Raw genomic sequence first — 7,029 nt, forward strand, 5'->3', positions numbered from 1 at the left:
GCCGTGGGTCCACATTTCAGATATTACGTCATATCGGACGCAAATCTGGATCAGCTCCGTTGTTCCCCGTTTTTAGAGATTTGGGTACGGAGGAAAAGAGAGAGGGGTTTATTTTCTGACGCTGCGTGAGTTCTCCGACACACCGGGGACACATGTTGATGTATAACAGACATCAGAAAGTGCATTTTGCATGATAGGTCCCCTTTAAGTAGGCAAATGAACTCAAACACGTCATGTTACAATTATTTTGCTGCTTGCTACAAAAGGAAAACTCGCGCGGCTCTCATGTCAGGGGTTCTTGAGTGAGTGACATGCCGGCTCTGCATGCACAGCAAACCACCAATCACAATCATTCTTGATCAGATCACAGCAGGATAACCGAGCTAGCTCAGCTTGTTGCTCTGATAACTTAAGATCCAGAAGTCCGTGACTAAAATCCTTCATCCGGTTGAATATCGTTAAAAATACCAAATGTATAGCTTTAAAGTTCAAGAGGGGATGGTTTGCGGACAAAACAAAACGGTATTTTCTTCAATTCCAGTATTTTTTCATATCGCCGGTGAAAGAATATCGCAATGTAAGTTTTTTACAATATCGTGCAGCCCTAATATATACCATTGTGTATAACAATAATAAATAGAGGAATTAAAAGTGGCATATTAATGAACGTTAGGGACATGCATCGATAAAGCGATAAGAAACCAGATATTTCTGATATTGCATAATTCTGCTGCATTACAGGAAAGTGATGTAAGTTTCTGAACAAATCAAACTGCTTCTCTGTGAATGTACCTTTGTCTGCTTGGTTATTATGCAAAGAGATAATGTACAGCGACAATGCATACATTATGTCTTTATTTATTCCAGTTCAGCCTTGTTAGAGGAGCCTGGGACTTTTCCCCCATTGTCATCCCTACGCTGTATTTATCGTGCATTGGACATTTCATAAAGGGGATGTGTTGTGTTGTTTCAGGTCCCAGAGAGACAATGCAAAACAGGAAGTCCTTTAGTTTGATAAAGGGATAAAAGGCTTCTCTGATGTGAACTCTGTCGAACTCCCACGCAGGACAACAGGAGAAGAACACGGTCCAAATACAGAGTTTATATGTAACAAAGAAGAGTTGAAATTCGGTTAAACGTTACCGGTTCAACCTGCAATGTTTCACCAGAGATGCACCAATAATTAAATGATTCATTTTCAAAGTATCTTTCCGTTCTGTTTTCAGAATCTCAAATATGTTTTTTTGCCATTTATTGTTTTTGACAAACAAAACAAGACATTTAACGACATAACCTCGGATGTTAAGAAGCTGGGATGGAGTTTTTTATATATTTTATTAAATGTTATAAACAAAACGACTAATGTGGAGAAAGTGTGTGGTTATCACAGTTTCTCAAAGTGTTCAAACGGCTTGTCTAACACCCAAGTATATTGTAACTATAGGGGTGTAACGGTTCACAAACATTTCGTTTCGGTACGTACCTCGGTTTTTAGGTCACGGGTCGGTACGTTTTCGGTACAGCAGAAAAAATTATCACAAAACATATTTTTTGTTTTTTTAAAATTATTATTAAACTGTGAATAATGTATTCACTCAAATAAATACAAATTATAATAAAATAAACATTAAGGTGCAGCATTTCGATGAACTGAAATAATCTGTATTTGAACTGTACTGCACCTAAGCAGCCAGTTTGACATTAGGACTTGCTTGTCATTGTATTTTCATGTTGTTCTAAAGAAAGATGTACTTGTCCACATTGCTGCTGAAAGGGCAGATCAGCTGGCACTAGCAACATCTCCTGCTGTGGAGAACACCCTCTCTCTAGGGACAGAGGTAGCAGATACAGCCAGGTAGCACTTTGCTACCATGGCAACATAAGGATATTTGGCGTTTGTAATAGCTTTGGCTCGGTCTGAACTTGTTCGAGTGGTGGAGGCTCACATGCTAGCGGGAGTTGGGTTTTCTTTTGGTACCGGTGATATTCACGTTCGGGTGATGCCTTTTCAAGAGTGCAAGTTTGATGTATTGCCAGCCGCAATGTTAGTTGAACAATGCCGACAAACAGCTTTGGTTCGGTCCACCTGTCTTTGTCCGTCATTCTTGTATGTAACTGCGAAACCAAAATGTTCCCAAACCGGAGACTTCAATGATGCTGGAGGATTTTCGAGCTCAACTTTATCTGCGTTCGCCATTTCCTCAAATTACTGACTACATTTGAACGCATCCCTGTGACCAGCTCGTCCAATGAATTGACTTGCTCGCTCTATGGCGCGTTGAACACAATGTGAGCAAATTAGTCTGAATGCTGCGACGCAGACGGGCCGTGGGTCCACATTTCAGATATTACGTCATATCGGACACAAATCTGGATCAGCTCCGTTGTTCCCCGTTTTTAGAGATTTGGGTACGGAGGAAAAGAGAGAGGGTTTTATTTTCTGACGCTGCGTGAGTTCCCCGACACACCGGGGACACATCTTTAAGACATCAAAAAGTGCATTTTGCATGATAGGTCCCCTTTAAGATATACCGTTTATTTCTACAATTTACTAAAAATAATACTCACATTTTGAACCCGACAAGTAACGCAAATCTGTGTTTTTATTTAATTTTGCAATCAATAACTCTAGATCTTGAATCACCGTGTTATTAAACTGTAATTAATTGATAGCTTTCTGACTTGTGATGTCCAGGAACTATAAAGGGTATTAATATTTAATGTCTTCATGACCCTGGATTAATTCATCGTGGCATTAAAGCCTGAAGGTTAGAGGTAATTGTGGCTCTGCAGCTGTTTTACGGTTCAATTATTCCACATAAATTAATAATTTATTATTGCAATCATTTCCTTTGTCCCTTCTTAACTTCCTCATTGTTGATTCTGCTGTAGGAGGACTTTAGTTTTCTATTCGCTGTGTGCTGAAGCAGGAAATAAACATCAATAAACAGCGGAGGGAAAATCAGGAACAATTTAAATGAGATGATTGGATTTCATACAGCTTTAGTTTGTAGTAAAGTAGAAATTAGTATTGGACTGGGAGCTGTAGGGTCGCCGGTTCAAGTCCCCGACCACACCTAAAATATAGAGTGTGGACTGCTACTTGGAGAGGTCCCAGTTCACCTCCTGTCCTGCCCTGGTGCCCTTGAGCAATTATGTACTGTTGCCAAAAGTAAGGATGCATAACGTGGTTTGAAGCGCTGGATAGTTGACAGATTAATAATTCATAACACTAACCTCTGAATGAGAAATCTTTGACAGCACACTAAGCTGAACAGACTTCCGATTGTACATTTTAAAAAAACTAGTCTTCGACAAACACACAACATTCTCATTTTCTCACAAATAAGATAATCTGTTAGACTTCCTGGTAAGTAAAACCCTTGAGCCCAGATACTTCCTGTCTTCTGCCCCTTTTGAACAGATATTGCACACTGACTGACAGAGATCCAGACTCCAGCAGGAAGTACTGTATGATTTCAAACAGAAGAAAACGGCTCCGTCAGCATCTGGTTGGAGATAATGTCCCAATATGAAACAGACCTGGGCGGTTTCTTGGCCAGTCAGCTGCTATTAGTCGGAGATTTTTAAGCACTTCTCTAAACAATCAGGAAGTTACTTTGCATTATTTCAAATGGCTGTATTGTGTAATATTCAGAAATGTGTAAAGAAACGTGCGTGTATAACAAACCTTTACAATATAACTTTAAAGCCGTTGTGTTAAATAGGACTTGGACTTTTTTCATCTGCTTAAACAAAGTATTCCCAGGCTTATATAGAGTTTCAAATGATGGTTGAAAGGAGCAGACTCACACACTCAGTCAAATAAACCTTGTGTATTGATGTCGACCCAACCCAGAGCTGCAAAGAATGTGAACAAATATATAACAGCACCATTATCCCCTTTGTCTATAGTTTCATTTCTTTATAGATTCCTTCTCAATTCGTCTGTGTGAAGTCAGCCTGCACGGTTTTCAGTATCAACGCAGCTGTTTTTTATTATCAAATCAAGTTTTATTTATAAAGCACATTAAAGCGATTTTTGGTCGAGCCAAAAGTGCTGTACATGTAATAAAACACTTACCTACAATCACAAGCATTTACAACTGAAATATAAAAAACAAAAACACAGGGAAACGTCAGGTGTCGTGCTCCGCTCTGACTAGAAGGCCAGAGAGAAGAAGTGTGTCTTTAGTGAGGATTTAAAAACCCTAGGGTCTGGGCCGTTCTCACATGGCGGGGCAGAGTGTTCCAGAGCCTGGGGCCAGCTGGTCAACAGACCTTAAAGGGGCCCATGTCATGCTTTTCCGGTTATCTCCCGTCCATTGTAAACGGTCTGCAGAGTCACAAACCCTCAAAGTACACCCTGTAGCGAGTACAACTCTAACACAGAGAAGACCTGTCTGTGCTGGCCTCAGAACGCCTCGTTGGACATTTCTCTTTTCCATTGTTTTACTTCCTGGGTTCTGTGACGTGTGAACACCCAGAGGCCACACCCTCTGCCAGCATTTCACGAAACAAGCTTCCCCAAACCTTTCCGCGATTCATGCCGGATGTGTAAAGCGTAGGGCACTGAAGAACGATGCTGTTCCTACTCCGTTTGGACCAGCGGGAGATTCGGGTACACAACCTGTAAGTATTCATTGTTGTGTGTGTATTTATGATGTTTAAAACAAACAAGGTATCTACCACGACTGTTTAAATGGGTAAACGTTTTTCGGGCTGCTAAGTTGGGATGGCGGAGAAATGCTCTCCGCAGACCCATTCTCACAGCGTTAGAAACCTTTTTCTTTCTCAATATCAAGCCACACTTATTGTTTCTACTTCGGCTGTGAGTGTGTGTGTGCTCAGGATGAGTTTCGCTTGTTCTCGCTGTATCGCCGACCCGGAAACCTGTCCGCTCCTCGCAGCAACGAGGCTCTCAACGTCCCGACCAATCAGAGCACACTGGGCTCACAGGGAGGGGGGGGCAGGAGCTCCAACAAGCCGTTTAGGACAGAGAGTGAATACACATACTACAGAGATGCTGTGAGAAACCATATGTGAGTTTGGAACATTGAACAATTGAATGTCTTCTAGTCGACTTCAACAATGGAAATATGATCAGTAGAAATGGCCATGACATGGGACCTTTAAAGCTCTGGCTGGGGTGTAGCGATGGAGGAGTTCTGCTATGTAGGCCGGAGCCAGCCCATTTAGGGCTTTAAAAACAAATAAAAGGATTTTAAAATCAATGCGGAACCAAATTGGAAGCCAGTGCAGTGAGGCCAGAATTGGGGGAGATGTGGACACGCTTTTTGTGGCCAGTCAGAAGACGTGCAGCTGCGTTCTGCACTAGCTGCAGGCGTCTAATTGAGAGGCCTGGTCCATACCCACATACAGAACGTTGCAGTAGTCAAGTCTCGAGGTAACAAAGGCGTTAATAACCCTTTCTATGTCTGTAAAAGATAAATACGACTTGGTCTTGGCCAATAGTCTTATTAAAAAAAAGCAGGATTTGACTACGGTCATTATCTCTAATGTAGAATAGCAGCCAAATAACAATCGACATTTTAAAACATTGCATTAGTTAACCCTAGTTGTCTTTAATTGTGCAATATAAATAAACAGACTTGACTTAATGAGGATATTACGTTGTTAAACATTCGATGCATTACTACCCATCCCTCCTATATTACCAGATCCTTCCTCAGTCTACTCTAAGTAAGGATCAGAATGATAACTAGGGGTAAAACAGTCTATTTTTATGCAAAAACACAATTTATTAAAGATCAGCTGAGAGTCTGGTAGCCAAAAACCTTTGTGGTGTATTTACACGCAGTTTAGAGACAGAAGCCTTGACTGTGTCAACATTTAAAGTAGATTAGTGCACAACAGGTTTGCTGCATGTACTGTATATTTTGGCATTTATGAGGGTAGCTTACAATCTGGGTCAGGAAAAGGTTGGCCAACAAGGGAATGAGATGTTATCCTTATGTTGTTCGACGCTAAGAGCTGAAGCGTTAAATCTTATCTAAATACAATCCAAATAGCGATTAGTTAGTGCTGAACATACGGGTAATTTTATAGTGAAAATGACGGAAAATAGAGTAAATAGTGAGCTGGTTACCTAAGTGGTGGATATTTTGACATGTGTGTTCTTTACTTGAGTATTTCCATGTAATGCTACTTAAGATACTTCTACTCCAATACATTACAAAGGCAAATATTGTACTTTTTACTACACTAAATGTAATCTACCAATCATAGTTACTATTTACTTTGTACATAACAAACACATCATTTGCTGATATGGTATAATGCAGTACTGTATAACGACTACCGTGTATGTCAAGTATATAGATAGCTCCACATTGACAATTACTTAAAAGCTCTTACATGTATAAAGAAACTGGATAATATAATACACATAATATAATACTGTGAGAAGATCCATCTTATTACTTTCGATACCTAAAGTACACTTAGCTTAAAATACTTCTGTACTTTATATTATTCTGGCCATTGTGCAGAATTGAGCTTTTTGTACTTTAAGTGTATTTTAAAGCTAATATGTTTGTACTTTTACCCATGCAAACATTTTGTAACAAGACTTTAACTTATAATGGATTCTTTTTGAGACCATAGCATTTGTACTTGTACTTATAAGTACAAGATCTGAGTAGTACTTCTTCCACCTCTAAACTAGTAAAACCTCGGGCGACACGTAGTGACCGAAGAGCCCCACGCCTAACGACACCATTATTCACAAACATGGCACTTTAATGTGTCTGTGTGTATCATCAAAGAAACCTACGTGATAGCACACATGTTTGAACTTTCTCTATATCATAAGATGTCACTTTACAATTCGGCATATTAAAAACACAGAAATAATCCCTTTAATTTAGGTAAATATGACGGTGAAGACATGGGTTAGCCTCCCGGTTTACCGCTGAGATCACACCGTTACCTCCATAGAACGTGACTATAGCAAGGGCGGTAGCTACAACTCTGCACCAAACCTCATTCAAATTAAAGTGAATTTAA

Source organism: Pseudochaenichthys georgianus, chromosome 14 (genome assembly GCF_902827115.2).
Source record: "Pseudochaenichthys georgianus chromosome 14, fPseGeo1.2, whole genome shotgun sequence".
NCBI lineage: Eukaryota > Metazoa > Chordata > Actinopteri > Perciformes > Channichthyidae > Pseudochaenichthys > Pseudochaenichthys georgianus.